The following is an 8,786-nucleotide window of genomic DNA, read 5'->3' as shown; positions in this document are numbered from 1 at the left end:
GAAATTAAGTTAAATACTTTATTATTATTATTATTATTATTATTATTATTATTATTATTATTATTATTTTCTTCGAGATAGGGTTTCTCTATGTTATCTTTGCTGTCCTGGACTTGCTTTGTAGACCAGGCTGGCCTCCAACTCACAGCGATCTGCTTGCCTCTGCCTCCTGAGTGCTGGGATTAAAGGTGTGCGCCACCACGCCCGGCTAAGTTCAAAAATTTTAAACTCTTTAACTCTGCTCCCTAGAAGCGACTATTCATGGCTGATACTAACATTCCCTGCCAGAGGGTCAAGCTGACCCTATACTAAGCTACACTCTGGTTGCACCCTTGTTATCTATGATTCAATAGAGTCATAATTTATATTTTGCTATCCACATACTTGGTTACACTTTGGATGTACCCTAAGCATTGCCTCATTTATCTTTACTTAGGACCAATCAAACTAAAGGTCAATTAGAACTTCTTGTTAGCAAAACAACTTGAGTCAGACATGACCACCCTGTCCACCATCTGCCCCTGTCTTGTATAAGCTAATCATGTTTTTTTGTCTTTATAAACTGACTCCAGAAAACAGGTTGAGGTTACAGTTAGGCTCCTGAGTCTTTTCTGTGTCCCTGATGACAATCAGCATTGTCTTGTGTGTGTGTGTGTGTGTGTGTGTGTTCATTCAATAAACCATCCATATCTGACTGAGATTGGAGTCTGAATGGTTTGTGCGGCTACTCTCGTAACTTGTTGTAGACAAGTTCAGAAAGAGCTAGAAGGGGTGAGATCATTCAGCAGTAAGTTTCAGAGGCTAAAAACATTCTAGGTCTAGATTAGATTGCATGGAGACTAGAAGCTTCTAGGACTAGGCCTAGGTTAACAGAGGAGGCATTAAGCTTTGGAGATGATACACACACACCTCAGGAGAATAAAAGTTAGTTTTACAATATGGTGTGGTTTCACCTATAGCCAGGATCCATGGGTCCAGGAATCAAGACATGGAAAAGGGAATTCTACTCACTATCACCCCACTAGTGACCCACCACAGAGCCTGTTTGTTTCCTGTTCCCACGACCTTAAAAATCCTGACAAGATTCACAAAGACGGCAAAGAAGCAAGAAACTTTATTTAAAGAGAAAGTACAGGATACACTGCAGAGGAGCAGGAGGCTACCTGAGCTAGGACACCCAAGAGTAGTGTGCTATTGTTTGAGTTCTCCTTTCATGGGGTCTGGGATGAGGAGTTAGTTGCTGTGGGTAGGGTATCCGTGGATTTCTGCTTTGATCGACAGGCTTAAGTTATGTAAGCTTTTCTTCAGTATGCTTGCCACTCTCTACAATGTATCTGATTTTACTTTTATGAATTCATAATCCTGCATAGACACATGATGATAGATAGAGATTTTTTTTTTCCCCTGAAAGGTCAGAGAACACAGCTTGTTTTACTGTGGGTGCTCCCTAGAGTGGGGCAGGCTTCCTCTAGTTACTGAATATATTTGAATAAAAACCATCTGTGGCAGTTTGAATGAAAATGTCCCAATAGCTTCATTTGTTTGCAGGCTCAGCCCACACTTGGTGGAACTGCTTGAGAAAGGTTGGGAGGTGTGGTCTTGTTGGAGGAGGTGTGTCACTGGGGTGGACTTTGAGGTTTCTTTCTTTCCTTTTCTTTAGAGAAATAGATTTTTTTTTTCCTTTTTCTTCTCCCCCCCCCTTTGGTTTTTTGAGACCAGGCTGGCCTCGAACTCACAGCGATCTGCCTGCCTCTGTCTCCCAAGTGCTGGGACTACAGGCATGTGCCACCATGCCCAGTAAAAATATATTTTTTTTATATAATATATTTTGATTATGTTTTTCTCTCCCCACAACTCCTCCCAGATCTTCCCACCTCTACAAATTCACATCCTTTCTCCCCCCCCCCCCATTTGAGAATAAGCAGACTTTGTGGCAGTTTGCATAGGAATGGCCCATAGGCTGAAATAATTGAATGCTTGCTCATTAGGGGCTGGTGCTCCTTGAGAGGGATTGGGGGTGTGGCCTTATTAGAGAAAGTGTGTCACTACAGGTGAGCCCTAGGGTTTCAAACACTCTAGCAGGGCCCAGTGTCTCTCCTCCTACAGCCTGCCAATCCAGATGCAGAACTCTCACCTACCTCTCCAGCAGCATGTCTGCCTGCATGCCACCATGCTTTCTGCCTGAAGATAATAGACTAAACCTCTGAGTATAAACAAGCCCAAATTAAATGCTTTTTTTTTAAAAAAAATAAGAATTGCCATGATCATGGTGTCTCTTCATAGCAATAAAACAATGAATAAGACAGACATCTAAAAAAAAAAAAAAAAAAGATAAGATAAAATAAAAACAAAGAAGCCATAATAGGATAAAACAAACAAGCAACAAACAAACAGAAAACAAAAGCCAAAGGAAAAGCAATAGAAGCATATAGTACAGAGACTCACACATTTACACACATGGAGAAATGCATAAAAATAAAATCAGAAATTATAATATATAAGCAAAATTCCTGTAATGTAAAACAAATGCCCAGACAAAATATTATGAGATAAAAGCCCTCCAAAAATATTATGGGTTGTTTTGTGTTGGTCATCTACTTCTGGGCATGGGGCCTGCCCTTCAGTGTGGTTTGTGTACACAAGGAGACTCTGTTGGAGAAAATCAATTTTCCTTTTCGAGCAGTTGTCAATTGGAGATAGCCTCTGGCGTAGGGATGGGGCTTGTGTCTTTCTCCGCACTGGAACCTCATCTTGCTTAGATCTCTGCAGCTGCTGTGCATGCTGCCACGGTCTATGTGAATTCATATGTGTGTCAATCCTGTTGTGTCTGAAAGGCCTTGTTTCCTTGGTTTTATCTATCCCCTCTTGTAGAGAAATCTTAATCCAGCAACATGGCTGCTTTGGAAAGGTATCCTACCCAAAGACCTTCTAGGTCTGTGTGTTCTGGCTGCAATGACACACCTTTAATTCCCATTCCTGGAATACAGACACACCCTTAGTACACAGCTTTAATTCCAAAGAATGAATGTAAAATTAGTTTGTAGAAGGAAGCAGTCATGTTTGAAAGTGACATCTAATTGAGGGGTAAACAAAATAAGGAATCAGAGAAACATGTGACATAATGAGTCAGGCTAGGATACGCCCAACTTTCCCTAGAACAGGAAAGGAAAGAAAGGATGCTTAAGGGCAAAACTGCTCATCTGAGGCAGTGGAATAGTGGAGAGAGGACAGAGAAGACAGTAGATGAGAGTAGAGTACAGTAGTGCTCAGTAGGGAAGGCAGTAGACTTGAGTTCAGAACAGTACAGTAGAGTTCTCTGCAGTACAGAACAGGCAGTTTGGTGCAGTTCAGTTGAGCGAAGTTGAGCTCAGCTGAGCTCGTGCAGTTCAGTTCCTGGAGTTCAGAAGCAGAGCGACTCGGGAGAAGCTGAGAGAAGCCAGGTTGAATCAGTCATCTTGGAGGAGAGCTTTCAGCCAGAGCAGCTGAGTTGAACCAGCCAGCCAGAGTTCAGAAAGAACTAGAAAGGGTGGGCTTATTCAGCAGTAAGCCTCTGAGATGACAATTGCATCTGGTGAATAAAAGTTACTTTTACACCCTGTGGCTTTTTACAATCTTTCCACCTCCTCTTCCCTGAGCCTTGGGGGCAGGGATTTTGTGGAGACACCCCATGTAGGACTGGGTGTTCCAAGATCTCTTGCTCTCGGAATATTCTTTAGTTGTGGGCCTCTGTATTTGTTCCCGTCTACTGTAGGAGGAAGCTTCCCTGATGGTGGCTGAGGAAGGCATTGATCTATGAGTATAGGAGACCATCACTAGGAGACTATCACTAGGAGACTATCACTAGGAGACTATCACTAGGAGACTATCACTAGGAGACTATCACTAGGAGTTATTTGATTGCTGCATTCCTAGTTCAGAAAAGCAGTAGTGTTTGGTTTTCTCATGGGTCTGTGGCCTATCTAGTCTCGGGTTCTTGGCTACCTGAGCAGTGTCAGGCATGGGCTCCACCTCATGGAGAAGGCTTTAATTCCAAACAGATAGTGGTTAGTTACTCCCATAACTTTTGTTTGTTTGTTTGTTTGTTTGTTTTTCCTGAGACAAGGTTTCTCTGTGTAGCCTTGGCTGTTCTGGACTCACTTTGTAGACCAGGCTGGCCTCGAACTCACAGTGATACACCTGCCTCTGCCTCCCAAGTGCTGGGATTAAAGGCGTGCGCCACCACCGCCTGGTTACTCCTACAACTTTTGTGCCACTATTGCACCAGTGTGTCTTGTTGGTAGATCAGGTCACTACTATAGATCCAAGGGTTTGTAGCTGGATTGGTACTTACTTTTTTCTTATTTGGTAGCATGCAGATTACAATCCAGTACCATGAATACTATTTAGTAGGAAGGAAGGTTCCAGGTAGATCCCATCTTGACTTCTCTACGTTCAGCAATTGGGCCTTGTTATCAGTTTCTGGAGAACAACTAATAGCCTTGGAAGTAGCCTAGGTTGTTCAGGAGTTTCCATGGCAGTGATTTGGCCAACAACTTGATCAGATGTAACCCATTCCCAGCACTGGGGCTATGAGGCTTCAAAAGCCCACATCACTCCTGTTGGCTCACTTTCTTCCTTGTTGTTGTCTCAAGATGTAAGCTCTTAGCTACTGCTCTAGCACAAAGCCTGCCTGCCTGCTGCCATACTCCCCACCATGCTGGTCAGGGACTAACCCTCTAAAATTGGAAGCGAGTCTCAAGTAAGCCTTTTCTTTCTATAAGTGTCTTTGGTCGGGCTGGAGAGATGGCTCAGAGGTTAAGAGCACTGGCTCTTCTTCCAAAGGCCCAGAGTTCAGTTTCCAGCAACCACGTGGTGGCTTACAATGATCTGTAATGAGATCTGGTGCTCTCTTCTGGTGTGCAGGTGTACATGCAGGCAAAACACTGTGTACATAATAAGTAAATAAATAAATGAATCTTAAAAAAAAAGTTTCCTTGGTTATAGCATCTCTTCAAAGCAATAGAAAAATAACTAAGATATCAACCACAAAATGGAAGTCATGCCCAAGTTGTTAGCAAGGAGTAGCTTATTCTATGTTTTAAAGTGGGGTGTGCATGCAGGTTGGAGTCTTAGGTTGCTGGATGCATTGTTAGCAGAGGTGTGTGTGCATAGCCCAAGCCAAGTGGAATCCAGGTTATTTCCTATGCTTGCTTGCTTCAGAATAACTTCTTACTACCTTGAATCAGGAGAAAGATTGACTTGAACCAGCTTTCCTAACCCTATAGAAAATTACTGAATTGTATCAACATGATCCACAAGACCAACTTCTGAAAGTAAAGCAAGGGAAGCCATATTCAGAACAGCTGTTCTGCTTATAGCTCCCACTCTTCTCTCTTTGCTTCTAGAACTCTCTCCCAGTGTTTTCATTCTTCAAAACAGGATGTTCAATAATCCTACTCCCATTCAGTCCCCAAAGGACAGATTGCTCCATATCTTCATCTCCTTAGGTCTATTGCTGAATGTTTGGCCGGCATGATTGTTGGCTGCCTCCTGAGCTCTTGTCACCCGAAAACTTTGTGACAGTTTGCTGTCCATCAGCGATGACAGCTAGCACTGTTTTAGCAGCAATGATCTTTCACCAAAGATCTGTGTGATGTTGACAATAGGGTGGACACTCTGTTTCTTCAAGTGGTGAAGCTTCTCATTGCTTTTCTGCAAGTGAACAGAACGATGGTTATAAAAACTGACTTCCTGATGATGCTGCCAGCTTCATCTCAGCTTATGTAGGGTCTTTCCATGCCAGTTACAGTGTCATGGCTGGACTCATCGGCCCCGGAATTTCATAGTCTGTCTAAGTCTAGATAGCAAGATCATGGTGGGTGAAACAACCTGCAGTCTCAGCTGAGTGTTATGCTGTACACCTAGACTCAGAGTATTTGGGAGGTTGAGACAGGAGGATTGCCACTAGTTCCAGTCAACTCTGTCTTGAAAAACTAAAACAACGCAAAATAACACACACAAGTGCTGTTTATATTGAGAGAGAACAATGTTAAATTAATCTTGATGAATGTTACTCCTAAGAGGGGACTGGAAAAATGGCTCACTGATTAAGAGCACTTGCCACAGAAGACCTGAGTTCAATCCCTAGAATCCATATAGGGTGGTTCTAAGGGGGTCCAAGCTTCTGATTAGACCCTTCTGGACACACACACACACACACACACACACACACACACACACACACACACACATACACCACACACACACACACACACACAAAGAAAAACTCTCGTACCAATTCTCTGGGAATTAAGCTTAGCATTAAAAATAGCTGAAAATAAAAGAGGACAGGAAATTGGGGCACAGGGAGGTGGGATGTAGCTGGGAGGAGTTAAGGGGTGGAGTTGGGGGTGAATATGCTCAAAATATGTTGTATAGAATTCCCAAAGAATTAATGAAGATACTTTAAAAATGCTTCTAATTACAAGTAGTAAAAAATTAATAAATGTTTCTTAAGTGTATGCTTATTTGGTAAGTAAATACAAATATTAGGTTTTTGTTTTGTTTGAGGCCAAGACTTGCTGTATAGCACTGGCTGCTCTGGAATTCAGCGTGTAGATCAGGCTAGCTTCAAAGTTGTGGCTATCCTCTCCCCTGTGCCTTCTGAGTTCTGGGAGTACAGTGTCACCACACTCAGCTCTCTACATCACTTTAATTTCCGAATGCCACGTTACTGTACCTCTCAGTTATCCATGGTAAGGGATTGAACCCATGCTCCCTCTCCTCTCTTATTATAGATTATACACAGTTCCTTTTCTTTGAGTTATTTCTTGAGAATAAGAAAATCCAATATTCCAGACCACTGAGCTGAAAAGTAATGTGCTGGGATGAGTTAGGACAGCTTTCTGTCCTTCGTGATTGCTACTCAGAGTGGCTCGTAAACCATCCCAAGGGCAGCCAGCTCCCACAGAGGAGAGCACAGGACAGGTTGAGCACTGACTTCTGAGCACTGCTGCTGTGTAACGCTGTTCATGGAGAGGAGACTGAGGAAAAGGAGGACACAATCCAAAGGTGTCACTACACTCTCTGATTTTTGGTTATTTAAAGTTATGAAATGCATTTGCTTTCTGCTGAACAAAATACACAGGCAACTGTCAAGCTGCTTGCTTAAAGCTGGATGCAAAGGCTCAGGTCTGCAACCTCAGCACGTGAGAAGGAGAGGGCTATGACCAGCTCTAGGATAGCCTGGACTACAGCCAGCCTGGGCTGCACCTAGCCCGGACTACAGTCTCAAAATACCAGGAAAAAAGAAAGAAAGAAAGAAAATAAAGGGATAGCCCAAGACAGTGACTGCAGGAATGACTAGAAACCCTTGGCAGGCATTTTCAAATACGGACTTCTGCCCTAAGACTCTAACATGCCTTCTGAGGGGATGTCAACTCCAGATGAACTATTGTTAATGATTCTCTGACTGTAAGTACTTATTGAATTCCTAAGTGTCAGGTGCTTTATGAGTCTGGAGACTCAATGAATGAAATCAGACAGGGACACCTTCATTCAGGAGTTTTCAATCTGGAAAAGGTGAGGCTGCGAGTCAAATACTGATAAAAAAGGAAAAAAAAAAAAAAAAAAGAAAAAGAAAAAAAAAAAAAAAAAAAAAAAAAAAAAAAAGGAATTGATTGCATGGGGAGAAGCTTGGTGCTACTTATTACTGGACCAGTACTCTAAAGGACAGGTGTTCAATGGTATGGCTGATTTAACTTCAGCAGTAGAACTCTAGAAAGGAAAAGATGTTTTCCTAAGGAAGAAAAGCTGGGATCTGAAGTTGAGAAAAGCTTCGGGGCAGAACAAAAGAATCAGAGACACAATCTACATGGTCCAGATGCAAGGAGGGCCTGGGAGGTGTTACAAAATGGAGAAGTTCAGAGGAGCCCAGCCTTAGAGACCCTCCTCATAGGTTATATTGGGTTTATATCATTTCAAAGTTGGGGTGAAAAGACCGAAAAATCTGAGTGATCCGTTTCTATGAACAGTCAATCAGTGAGAATGAAGTTCTTTGTTATATTTTGTTTCTCTTTTTTCTCAAGTACAAAGTCGGGAGGACTCAAGAGGAAGGTCCTTAGAAAAACTCTGGTACATTGTAATACAATGTAATTCATCTCTCCTCCCCTGGAGCTTTTAATGCTGGCCAAGATTCCGTCTGTTGTAGTGGGGCCTCTGTGTATGGATCCAGTCAGTTTATTACTCAAATTTGGAAGTGAATGATTTCAGATTACTACCCAATGCAATATGACCTTATTCCACAGGTGGCTCAGTCTTAGTTGTAAACAAAATTACTCACCTGCCTCAATAGAAAAGGCATTATAACTAAACATTAATGATATTTCTATAGAGCATTCAACTAGGCACAATGTGTTGATTATTCCTTATATTAAAATGTTTGTGTGCATGTGTTGGATACATTTGTTAGTATAAAGCCATAAGGTCCACAGTGGGGGTTCTTTCTCCACCCACCTTTGTTTTTGAGATAGTGTCTGACACAGAACAAGCTCACTTGATTTGGTTAGGCTAGCTGGCCACCTAGCTTCAGCAATCCCACCCTCTTAACGCAGAGGTTACGGGAGCTATGTCACCCTGGCCTTTGACTGTGTTCTGGTGATTTGAGTTGAGGTTCTAGATGTGCAACAGGCATTTTACTGACTGAGCCGTCTGCCTTGTCTATTACAATATTAACTCCTCTTTCACGACAGATCTCAGTGTGGTACAAGAACTCATGGGGAAGGCGGAGGAAGAGGCTTCTTGGAGAT

The sequence above is a fragment of the Acomys russatus genome, chromosome 13, assembly GCF_903995435.1.
Source record: "Acomys russatus chromosome 13, mAcoRus1.1, whole genome shotgun sequence".
Classification (NCBI taxonomy): Eukaryota; Metazoa; Chordata; class Mammalia; order Rodentia; family Muridae; genus Acomys; species Acomys russatus.
Note: the sequence above shows the minus strand (reverse complement) of the source record.